Source organism: Oryzias latipes, chromosome 2, assembly GCF_053564925.1.
Source record: "Oryzias latipes strain Hd-rR chromosome 2, Olatipes_Hd-rR_3.1".
NCBI lineage: Eukaryota > Metazoa > Chordata > Actinopteri > Beloniformes > Adrianichthyidae > Oryzias > Oryzias latipes.
The window spans coordinates 19,147,847-19,161,088 of record NC_136238.1 but is presented as its reverse complement, the minus strand read 5'-3'; positions in this window follow the sequence as shown (position 1 = coordinate 19,161,088).

Genomic DNA, 13,242 nt, shown 5'->3' with positions numbered 1-13,242 from the left:
GGACAATCCTAGACATCCCTTGCACAACACGATGTCTGGTCAGAGGAGCTCACGGAGTAATAGGCTCCTTTCACTGCGCTGCAGGACAGAGCGCTTTAAGAACTCATTTGTCCCTACAGCTATCAGGCTGTTTAATGAACCTGCCTGATATGAACTGATATTATTTCGTGAACTGTCTTTTTACTGTTGTTTGTTGTGTGTGGTTGTGTGTTTTGCTACCGGACACCTGAATTTCTCCTTTGGGAGATTGATAAAGTTTCTATCTATCTATCTATCTATCTATCTATCTATCTATCTATCTATCTATCTATCTATCTATCTATCTATCTATCTATCTATCTATCTATCTATCTATCTATCTATCTATCTATCTATCTATCTATCTATCTATCTATCTATCTATCTATCTATCTATCTATCTATCTATCTATCTATCTATCTATCTATCTATCTATCTATCTATCTATCTATCTATCTATCTATCTATCTATCTATCTATCTATCTATCTATCTATCTATCTATCTATCTATCTATCTATCTATCTATCTATCTATCTATCTATCTATCTATCTATCTATCTATCTATCTATCTATCTATCTATCTATCTATCTATCTATCTATCTATCTATCTATCTATCTATCTATCTATCTATCTATCTATCTATCTGATTGATTGATTTCAAGGATTTAACAGTAGTCAATTCAGTTCCTAAAACGTTGACATGTTAACTGGTCGATCCTCTGCCTTGTCATAAACATAAAGAACAAAAACTGTAGATTAAATTGAAAAGCAAGAAGAAGCTGCAATCTGTGCCAAAAGAGTACATATAGTCATTGGCTGGAAAATTTTACAGGACAGAACTTTTTTGTTGGGGGCTACGTGGGATTATTTTTTCCATTTCCGCTGGATTTGAATAGATTTTTAGTCTTTTCAGGGGTATTTTTCCTTAAAGCCCCACTCCGATCATCTTTAGATTTTTGTTTATGATATAAGATATAAGATATTCTTTATTGATCCCACATTGGGGAAATTTAATTGTCACAGCAGTTCCAAAAAGCAGAGAAAAGTGACAGCAATGTCCAAAAGTGAGGGGTGTTCCAAATTGTGCAAGTATACAAATACAAAAATGTGCAAAAATAGAAAAAGTAAAAAGTAAGTAAGAACTTATGTACACTATTACGACATAACATATGTTATGCCTAATAATAAAATTAAATAAATAAAGTAAAAACCCAGAATATTCAGATGGGCTGCCTGATGAGCTGCCTGCTCCCCAACAGACCACGGCGTAGTGGATAATAGAGGCCACCTGGTTGTAGTGAGTTTTTTGGAAATAAAAGGATGGAGGCTGCGTGGGGTGGAGTCAGATGAGTTAGAAGCTGGGGTTTGGTTTTCGTGAGTTGTTGAATAAAAGACGGATGTCAAGCTGGCACGGTGGTGTGTAGGGGTGAGCGCTCTGGCCTCACAGCTGGGACCTTTCTGTGTGGAGTTTGTGGATGTGTGGGTTTTCTCCAGCTTCCTCCTACAGTCCGAAAACATCCTTCATAGGTTACTGACTCTAAATTGTCCCTTGGTGTGTGTGTGTCTGTGTCCAGGGTGGGACCAATGCCTTCACCCAACAGTAGCTGGGATAGGCTCCAGCAGCCCTGTGACTCTGAAAGGGATGGATGGAGTTTATGTTGAGATAGGTTGCTTCTTGGGCCCTGCCAGCCGCTTAGCTTTACTGGTTTGGTTTATCAGTTTGGTATTGGTGCCTGTACTAGACTGATGTTAGTGGAGAAAGGACATTTGGGTGGTTTAGTAAGTTTTTATTCATCACAAGTGTCCAGAAGAAAAAAACAAACACCTTATTTACCCACTGGCTCCAATTTGCTTCACAGATTTTTAACACGGTGTAACTGGATTATAAATAATTAATTATCAGCACATTTTTTATTCTTTCAATACAGCAAGTAGTCATTTACAAAAAGTAATAACAACAGGTGAGTTATTCTTGCTTTAAATTTTCAAAAATTAGCTAAGCTTTGTCCCGCCAAAAGTGTTTTTGAGATTTCACGGAGGCAGCCATTTTGAAATAAGCAAGAAATGCCCTTCTACTGCCCCTAGTGGAACAATGATGAACTACAGGGCAGAAAAACGTTTTAAGGAACGTTTGGATCATGCTTGTATGAATTAAGTTTGATATGATACAGATGGTTATAAGGGTTAAGAGGTCACACTACAGTTGCAAGAACTTTCTGCTGTCACATTTAATGCATCAAAGGCAATGTAGCACATCTGCAATCCGAAGAAATCCTTTTTAAATTTGACTTTTTTTTTTCCTTAAGTCGGAGTTTGTCCAAACAACGCATGAGCGCGTGAACGTGTGCTTGTATGCAAATGAAGCTGGGGCTTGCCTGCAATCCTAATGAGCGTGGCTGCTTTGTAAACGCCCCGTGTTGTTTTTCCTGCGTGATGAGTTGTTAATCGGAGTCCCTCCAACAGATGGCATGTTGCTGGAAAACAGATGCTATTTTGAACGCCGCTCCGCATGAATATTAATGACATTTTTAGTTCATGACACGGAGGCCTCGCTCGCGCTCCAACAAGCTCTGAAACTGCAGCAAAAGTGCGACAAAGTGCACGACTCCGTCTTCATCTTTCAACTTTGATAGGTTACACACAAAAAAAACGTCTGAGGCACTTTGAAAGCTGAGAAATAAAATAAAAATCTCAACAGTAGGATGTAAGTAAACTTTTTACAGTTTTACAATAATTTGTTTAATTTTATTTTTGTTATCAGTTTGGTTCTCAGTTTATTGAACAAACTGTTTCTTTAACATAAAAATTGTCTTTTTTTTCCCAAACCAGTCATTTTTAATTTGTAATTTGTATGATAGATGTAAACTTTAAGCAAAAAAGACTTCACACTCGCCACACTCAGACAGGCACAGAGAACAACCCCCCCACCACCACCACCAAAAATAAATATTCATTCATTCATCTTCTAAACCCGTTTTGTCCTTTTTGGGGTCACGGGGCTGCTGGAACCTATCCTGCCTACCTGTGGGGTGATAAATAAATAAATAACTAAAATAAAATAAATGCATTACAAAAGTGAATTGGGCCAAAATCTCTCATGGGGTTCAAAATGGTTCAAAACCCGCCAGTGAAACTAAGGCTCAATGCGAATTAATTCCCTACCCTACTGCTTCCCCCGACTCCTACATTTAGCCTTCCAAGCAGAGCGAAATGAAAAAATAGTGTCTTCAAATTCGGACATTACTACCACTTGATGATGTCATCGACAGTTGCCGGTCATCTTGGTTCAAGTGTAGCTGCCATCGCTCAGAAAATACATAACTACGTCAGTTTTATAACTTTAAAAAGTCATGCAAAAATAAAAACGGATTATTTACAATCAAATGGAAATGTCTGTGCTTCAGAGCACACCCACATGGAGAAGTGCGTTTCTCCTCCACGCCATACACATGCATGACACGGATCATCCTGAGGGATACCGAGCCCTAAGTCACCATGGCCCCTAAAAAAACACTTTGGGACACCACTACAGCTTCATGGTCACAGGGAATTTGTGGCTCAGCGTGAAATTCTACAATATTAACAATGGGGATAAACTAAAAACTTTTGTGTAAGCGATTTTCTTGAAAGTTCCAACACATAATGGCAGCAGGTTAAGTCGGGAAGAGGCTGAAAAAAATTACGATTTTCTACAAAAAAAATTCCCTTTGTGACAAGTTTCAGTTGACGGCCTCCTAACTCCTCAAGCATCATTGAGAAGCTAATTGGGGATAAAATGTTTGAATTTGAAGTAAAAGTGGTGGCTCCTGGTTGCTCGCATATTTTCTTACGGAAAAGGGTGTACATTTCATACATGAATTGTTGGCTCACGTTGAATGAAACAATATAACACGCCATATGGCTCTATTAGGAATGTGGGTATGGTTAACAAAACCCTTCATTGCCAAGGAAATCCAAAAATGTATTTTTGCAGATTCTTCTAAACATTACATAGATCTGTTGGTCGACCCCAGACTACCTAAGAATAAAATGGTTGCTATGGAGACGAAACTAAAAGAAAAGGAAACATTTAAAAAAAAAAAAAAATTCTCCCATAAATTCGTCACATGCAGCACTGACCAGGGTGGCAGAGGCAAATGGGGAGAGTGAAGGACGTGTAGCAGGAAGGGGCCGCAACGGCGTGTAGCGCCTGTGGACCACAACGCAGCTGTAATTTATTTTAAATATATTTTTGAGACTTTTCCCTTCAGGACGTCAGTGTCAGGTCAATAAATGTCTGTTGGTGGTGTTGGGTTTTATTTCTAAGGATGCAAAATCAAAAGCTGCCAGATTTTGTTTCCCAACTAGATGCTTTAAAGTAGCAAATTGTGACAATAAAAGAAAACTTCAAACTGTGACGTTTAGAAATTTGCTTGCTTTAAACCAAATATTCCATCTTCTGGCTAAGACTTAAGTTGCCGCATTGAGTCGTGAACACAAAAAAAGCACATGACTGACTTCTTTGAGTGATTTCCTTTATGTTTTTACCTCACTGGTTTAGAAAATCAGAATCTAAATTGATTATGTTCAGCATTGTGTTGCATTTTTTCCAAAACTATTTTTCACCTTTCTCATCTGGGATTGTGGCAGCTCCCGTTTTAGGTCCTTTAAAACAGAAATAAACCCAGAATATTAAAAATCTGTAGAATCTCCTTCTCACACAGTCGTCTGCATCGATTAAGAGCCCCCCAGGAACCTTCTGTTTTAAAATTAAAATCTGGGCTGTGCCTTGTTAAATCACCAAACCGCTGTTTGTCCTTTCAGACCCCGCTGGTTAATATTAAGCAGGGGCTTCGCTCCTGCCAGGAAGGTGGCCGTATTGAAATGAGCTGTCGGACCTTTAATAATGCAGGGGACCCTCATGGTTGCAGGGGGAATCGGTATGTGCGGAGCCCGGAGGTGATCCAGATCAACCCCACAGATTTCCAAACTTCTTTAAGCGTCTACCGGAGCAGAAGTTGGAGGTTTTTTCAGAGCAAAGGGCCTTCATTCTGACCCGTTTGGTCCAGAGCCAGAAAACTGGGGCCCTTAACCTGACGGTAACCTGTGACCTTTAACCCGCCTGTTTTTGCAGCTCGCCAGGAAGTCATCGCCAGCCTGACGGCTCATCATCTGCCCGCGGACTCAAATGTGGACGGACAGAGCCCTCAGCTGCCAGTCCGACCGCAGGCCTTTTGGAAATTGATTCATAAATTAACGCAGCTTCTGCCGGCTGAACTCTGCCGGGAATTCCACCGGCTTTAATAGAAATGAATGAGGCGGCGGCGGCGAGCGTGATCCATCATCGGGCCTGACACTGCGAGCAGCGGGAGGATCCCGCCTTGTTACGCTGTCACATGTGTGATAATCAGACATTAATATAGAGCTGTGCTACTGCCACGGTGAAGGAAGGGGGGGTGGAGGTCAGCGCAGAGGAAGAGTCTCCTTCATGTCAAACCGTCCTGGTCGTCATAGCGATGAAGACTCTGCTGGAGTTCCTGTCAAACACCTGACTGTTGTTGAAGGGAGGCCGCTTCCTGTGAACATTAATATGGATAAACTGGTGTCGGGGCTTTAAAATAATCTAAGAATAACATCTGGCACAAATGTTTTGCTGTTGACTAAAAAAAAAAAGAAATACATTTTTTGTCCAAATTTATTTCAAAAGGGTGACATTTTCCCAAACATCAGTGTTTTGGAAACAGAATTTGTCTCCATTTGAAGCCTCCTGTGGCTTTCATTGTCAATTCCATTAAAAAAAACAACAATTGAGGTTTATTTTACAGCAACAAACACGTCGACTTTCACTTGAAAACAGAAGTTTTTCCAGTTAACTTCACAAAAATCAATCAGAATTGAGCAGCAGCATTAAACTTTTAGTCACAACTGCACTTATGGGGGGGGTTCTGGCTGTCTGTGGGTGAGGAACGGGCAAAATTGTTCAAGGCAGGGGCTGTAGATCACTTTGTGAGCTCGTAAAGGGAAAATGTTCATGCACATTTTATTTATGGGCATGCTGCAGGTGAGACGTAGTAGTGGACACTTATGCAGCACATAAAGGGTAAGTAAGTAGGTCAGGTGCAGGCATGTTGTACGTATTTGTAACCTTTGTGCTATCCTAGGCACTTAAACATTGGGAGTTGGGTCATCTAGACCCACTAGACGGTGCGTTAAACCTTTTTTCTTCAATAGTTTGTTAACCTCACCGGTGTCCATGGATTACATGAAATCTTTCCACCTTTATCCACCTTTGTCATGGTAGGGAGAACACGTCAATGTAAAGGGAGGGCCATCTATGATAGCATAAGGGTCACCAAATTTCCATCCCTGTAGTCATGTTAATGACCATTTTTATGCTCTACATACAAACCATGCAGCCATGGACGTGCGTTGGAAGTTCAAACTTTGACCAATCAAGGATTCCGATTTGGTAGTGTTGTATGGATGGGGTCCCCTTTTAATTCATGGAGGTCCCAACTGTTTGAAAATTAAATCATGGAGGAGAAATTAATAATTGTGGTTTGTGCTCGGCTGGAGTTATATGACACCAAGTCTTTCATATATTGGTACAAAGAAAAAGCCTGAAGTAAAATTCACAAGATTTGCACCGCTTCGACACTTCACACTTAGCCTCTTCCAAATTGGTTGCAAACATGTGCTAAACAGTAAAAAAAAAAAAAGAAAAAAAAAAGAAGAAGCCCCTCCCTGCTTGTCCAGTGTAAACACCATGGGCTAAATGCGGTACTTTCAGAAATAAGGTAATTCTTAGAACAAAACAATGTTTGTGACATTTTCCAATATGGCTTTAAAAAGAACAACTCAACTGAAACGGTTCTTTTAATAGTTTCCAATGATGTGCTCATGGTGGCAGATTCTGGTCACTGTTCTCAGTCTTTTATACCTGAAATCTTCATAATAACTGTAGTTTAAAAAATATCCTGCCTAGAAAAAATCTTGTCTAGAGGTGTTCCCCAAGGTTCTGCTATGGGACCCATTTTATTCATTCTCTATATATGATGCCCCTTGGGAGACTCTTTAGGAAATTTTCCCACATTTCTCATCATCTATATGCTGATGACGTTCAGCTTTTTTGCTTTATTGACCAGCATCAAACTGTGGTTAAAAGACAACCATTTACCTCTAAGCCCTAATAAGGAAGAGACATTAATTTTGCCACTGATGATAAAATACCCACCATCAAAAGGTGTCTCGGTTCTCCGAGCTCCTTTGTCCGGTTCGGTCTCACCATCTTGGTGTCTGGTTTGACCAATCTATCCAGAACCTCATGAGAGGCTCCTTGTTAAAAACTGTTTTTATCACCTGAAGAACGTGGCTAAACTGAAGATAGAGATAGAGAGATATTCTTTATTGATCCCATGTTGGGGAAATTCAGTTGCTACAGCAGTTCAGTGCAAAATAGGGGAAAATAGAAGAAACAATAGCAATGTGCAAAAAGAATGAAAGGGTGTTTAAAAATGTGCAAAAATTCAAAAGAAATGACATTTAACAACAAGAAGAATCTACACCTATATACACTTAATATAACATATGTAATACATAAAATAAAATAAAAGACAGAATATTCAGATGGGCAATGGATGCATGATAACCGGTTAGTACATGCATATTTAAACTGTGGCAGGCCTCTTCTGTGTTCATGTTCAAATCTAGACTTAAAACATTTCTGTTTAGCCGTGTATATGACTGAAAGGTCCTGTCTGCACTTTTCTTTCCTTTCCTTCCTTTATTTTTAAATCAATTTTCAAATTTTTTCTTTTCTTTTAAAGTCAATTTTACGTTGATTATTTCTATGATGTATTGTGATTTTGATGCATTTTTCTGTTTTGTGAAGCACCTTGAATTACTTTGTGTACGAATTGTGCTATACAGATAAACTTGCCTTGCCGTGGCATTGTACAATCTAACAGCTGTTGGAATGAATGACCCGTGGATCCGTTCCTTCCTGCATGGGGGGTGTAGAAGTCTGCAACTGAAGAAGCTGCTCAGTGCCTCCACTGTCTGATTTAGTGGGTGAGAGGTGTTGACCATAATGGATGTTAGCTTGGTCAACATCCTCCTTTCACCCACTTCCTCCACAGAGTCCAGTGGACAGCCCAGGACTGAACTGGCCCTCCTGACCAGCTTGTTGAGTTTCTTTCTGTCCCGGTCTGTGCTGCCTGCTCCCCAACAGACCACGGCGTAGTGGATAACAGAGGCTACCACAGAGTCATAAAAAATCCTTAAGAGAGGCCTGCACACTCCAAAGGACCTCAGTCTCCTCAGAAAGTGGAGGCGACTTTGGCCCTTTTCATACAGGGCATCGATGTTGTCCAGTCCAGTTTCTTGTTGAGGTGAACACCCAAGTATTTAACCCTTTTGCTATCTTAGAAGACTCTACCCTTGCACTGACGTGTTCTCCCTACCCTGACAAAGGTGGATAAAAGTGGAGAGGATTTCAATCCATGGACACCAGTGAGGTTCACAAATCACTGAAGAAAAAAGGTTCAGAGCACTGTCTAGTGGGTCTAGATGACCCAACTGCCAATGTTAAAGTGCCTAGGATAGCACAAGGGTTACAACTGTCCACTACCTCAATGTCCAAGCCCTGGATGCTCACCGGTGTGTATTGTGGTGTTCTCCTCCGGAAATCAATCACCATCTCCTTTGTTTTACTGGTGTTCAAGCACAGGTGATACGCTCACACCAGTCCACAAAGTCCTTGATGACTGACCTGTACTCCAGCTCGTTCCCCCCCGACACACAGCCAACAATGGCGGAGTCATCAGAGAACTTCTGGAGGTGACAACTACTGGTGTCGTATGTAAAGTCAGATGTATAAAAAGTGAAGAGGTACAGTGAGAGCACCGTCCCCTGAGGAGCCCCGGTGCTGGAAAACACCACCTCCGATACACAGTTGTGTAGCCTCACATACTGTTGGTGAGGTAGTCGGTCGTCCATGTAGCCAGTCGTCCGTCCTCTCCAGCTCTTTCCAGCTTCTCTCTCAACAGAGCTGGCCGGATGGTGTTGAAGGCGCCGGAGGAGTCAAAGTACATGACCCTCACAGTGGTTCCGGCGTCCTCCAGGTGAGTCAGCGCCCAGTGCAGCAGGTAGAAGACAGCGTCATCCACCCAGATGTTTGGCATGAAGGCAAACTGCAGCGTGTCCATCGCAGTGTTGACCACTGAGCGAAAATGGCTGAGGATGAGCCTCTCCATGGTCTTCATCAAGTGGGAGATCAGGGCTACTGGTCTGTAGTGGTTTGGCTCCTTAGCGTGCGCCATCTTAGGAACCGGAACCACACAGGAGGTCTTCCACAGGACTGGGACCGTCTCCAGACTCAGGCTCAGGTTGAAGATGTAAGTGACAGAAAATCTTGTCAAGTGAAGACAATATTATCCAAGTCTGATCTTGAGCTGATCATCCATGCTTTTGTATATTTTTGTTTAAACTACTGCAATTCTATTTTTACTTGTTTTAACAAAAAGTCTCTTAACCCTTGTGCTATCCTAGGCACTTTGACATTGGGAGTTGGGTCATCTAGACCCACTAGACAGTGCACTGAACCTTTTTTCTTCAATGATTTGTGATCTTCACTGGTGTCCATGGATTACATGAAATCCTCTTCACCTTTATCCACCTTTGTCATGGTAGGGAGAACACGTCAATGTAAGGACGGGGTCATAGGATAGCACAAGGGTTAAATCAAAGCGATATGTCTTACTGCTGCTGTGTCCGCATCATTCCTGACTTGTTTTACAAGCCTCAACCAGAGCCAATCAGTCAGATTAGAGCTGATCCATCAGTGCGGTCTCCTGAGTGTGACCACTGCTAGCTGATCCCCAAAAACGCTGTGAGACACTTCTCTAATGGCGCACACTGTAGTGTAGGTGTATCTGACACACTTGCAGTTATAAAGAACAATACCCTTGAGGACAAATACAGCCAGGAGTCAGTTGCCTGGACACTTACACCAGCATTAAGTTTGCATGAATGAGCAGTGGATGAGCATACTCTTCTCAATGACTCTTTTAATTCAGGCCTGCTACTTCCTGCCTATTCTTTATCTGTTTTTTAAAAAGCTTTAGAAAGCTGACATTGGGCCTTGTTCCGGAGCTTACAGGATTTAGCAGAAGTCTCTGAGGTGGAGGGATGCTGTTTGGCTCCACTTAACCGAAGTCTGGATTTTTTTCTGGATTCAGTTTTTCAGAACTTTAACCCTTGTGCTATCTTAGATGACCCCACCCTTACATTGAGGTGTTATTCCTACTATGACAAAGGTGGATAAAAGTGGATAGATTTTATGTAATCCATGAATACCAGTGAAGTTCTCAAATCATCGAAGAAAAAAGGTTCAGCACACTGTCTAGTGGGTCTGGATGACCCAACTCCCAATGTTAAAGTGCCTAGGATAGCACAAGGGTTACACAACTGCATTTGTCTCCAGGCTTCCTTTCTATTGTTCTATCAAGGCTTCATTGATCAGCGTTTTTGGCACTTTTGTTCTAACCTGTATTCTCCTCCTCTGAAACACAGGAGGATTATATTTCAGACCACAGGAATAGAGAACTCAGACATGTTTGATGAGGATGTTCATGTCTGACGCCCCTTCTTGTGCTTGCTGAAACTCCTCGAAGTTATCAGTTGAGTTGTCTGGAGATGGATTTTGGAAAAGAATATGAACTGTAAAAGTACATTTTTCACCAGACACGTGACGGGTGTTCAAGAACGTGCCAAACGCGCGATTTTGAACATGTATTTAGCCCATGGTGTTCACACTGGACAAGCAGAGAGGGGCTCTTTCTTCTTTCTTTTTCTATCGTTTACTAGTGCACGTCCGCCACCTACGGTTGGAAGAGGCTTTGTGTAAAATGTCAAAAAGGGGCAAATTCAATTTTCAATTTAATTCAGTTTTATTTATTTAGCCCAATACTACAACACAGATGTCTCAACGGGCTTCAATAATTGTACAAAACATTTGCTTAGCATGTTACTTAGTATTGGTTGAACTGTAAATTTAAACTCTTGTTCCAGGCCTTTTCTTTCACAGCTCTGTTCTGATATATGAAAGATTGTCCTTTAAATTCCAGCTAGACTAAAGCTACAATTGTTTATTTCTACCCCATTAACAATTTACAAACGGTTGGCATTCCGTGAACTGCAAGGAATGCCAATCATACATCCCTACCAAATCCAAGTCCTTGATTGGTCAAAGTTTGACCTTGTTTAACTTTTAATGGGTGCGCATTGTGTACATAGCACCCAAAAATGGTCTAAAAAATGTGCGTATTTATGTGTGAACGGAAGAGTTTTGAACGCAGAAGCCTGAAAGGCACATTTACAGGTGTATACTGTCAGGTGTGGAGGTCGACCTCGCACACCTGCCTAAGGTTCTTCTCGCACATGTTCTGCTTCTAATTAGTCCGCCTTTATTAGTCCTTCACTCCTTCCGGCCATTGTCGGTTCGTCTGTTTTCTCCTATGGAAGAGACCACTGATCCCTGCTATGGAAGAGACCACTGATCCCTGCTATGGAAGAGACCACTGATCCCTGCTGGTTGAAGCCAAGCAAAGCCAACAGCACTAAACCAAGACAATCCAAGCTACACCAAGCCTAGCAAAGCAAGACCAAACCAAGCCAATCCAAGCTAAACCAAGGCTAGCAAAGCAAGACCAATCCAAGCCAAGCTAATCCCAGCCTAGCAAAGCAAGCCAAGGCGAGCTAAACCAAGCCTATCAAAGCACACCAAGCCAAGTCACACTCCTTAAGCCAAGCTGTCAAGTCTTGTCTTTCTCGTTCTGGATTCATCCCCTCTTCGCCATTTAAAGCTTATCTCTGGATCTACTGCCAGTTGTCTCACCTGAAGATAACCATCCTCTTTTCAATAAACTGATATTATCCCAGTCGGCATTTGGGTCCATCTTATTCAAACCCTGACAGTTTACATAGACTTCTCATTGAAAGTGGTAATGTGTGATTACAGCTTTATACTGCTCTAAACGATCTTCTGGGTAAAGTCATGACCTTGGTGGATTCTCAGTCTACTGGTTCATCTGAGCGTGTGAAACCTTTACTGCATGATCAACTGGTGACTGGAGATTTTCTGGTCATTTCTCTCTCACATGAAACCATTAGGAACCATTCTTCCTCCAATCCTTTCTTAGCGGTCGTCAGATTTGGCACAGTCACAATCCAGCAACTGACGTGTCTCCTTCAGTTTTCCCCGTCAGTAAATGAAGCCTCCTCTGCTCGCTGTCTGAACCTCTTCTCCTCCTCGCTGCCTGGGTTTCGCTGCCCGAGGCTGTTTTCCCTCCTCTGCTTCTTATCTCTGAGAGAATAAGGAATTCCAGTGGCAGAAGCAATCACCCCCTGCAGATCAAACACATCCTCGGCTGAATTCCCTGACAGACTAAAATCATTTGTTCCTCTCAGCAGAGCGTCCCTCCAAGCCCCTCGCTGCTGGAAGATGGTTGTTTTATGTGGTCTCAGCAGCCCCGTCCTCTGGGCCGCTCTGTCAAAGACAATATTGGAGTACAGACGGGGCCGAGAGCAGAGGCACGCGCTCTGTGCTCCGCCCGGCCTTTTCCCCTTCCGTTAGCATCCTTTTTCATCAGCTTACAAGGAAAGATTTACATGGTGTCTGAGCCGCTTTACGGAGCGGGCGAGACGAGGCGGGGAGGGGGTGATTTCAAAGCGGAGAGGTCGTAGAACAAGAAAGGAGCAGCGAAAGTGCGTCGTTGGCACACAGGGCTGCGCTAAGCTTCAAAGACAAAAGTTTTCTTGTTGAATAATTAAAACCATCAACACTCTGTTCTCCAGAGGCAGCCAGCAGGCCACGGACTGATGAATAATAATATTTACCCTTTCACTGGTTAAGCCAGGAGGCAGAGTAGATCACATGACCTGATCTCCATTAGTGTAGATAGATCAGGAGTTACCAATTCCAGGCCTCGAAGGCCGATGTCCGACATGTTTTCCAACCAACCTGCCATTGAAGCTTCTTATTGGCTAAACACACCTGATCCAGGTAATCAACAGCAGAAAAGGCAGGATTTCTGGAAAACCAGCAGGAGGCAGGCCCTCGAGGCCTGGAGCTTGAATCCCCTGGCACAGACAATGTTTTGGCTTCCTCCTTGAGCCTCATTTAAAAATAAAAGTAAGTGGAGCCAATGTGCTTCCCAGTAAGACCAATAGGGGGTTTCG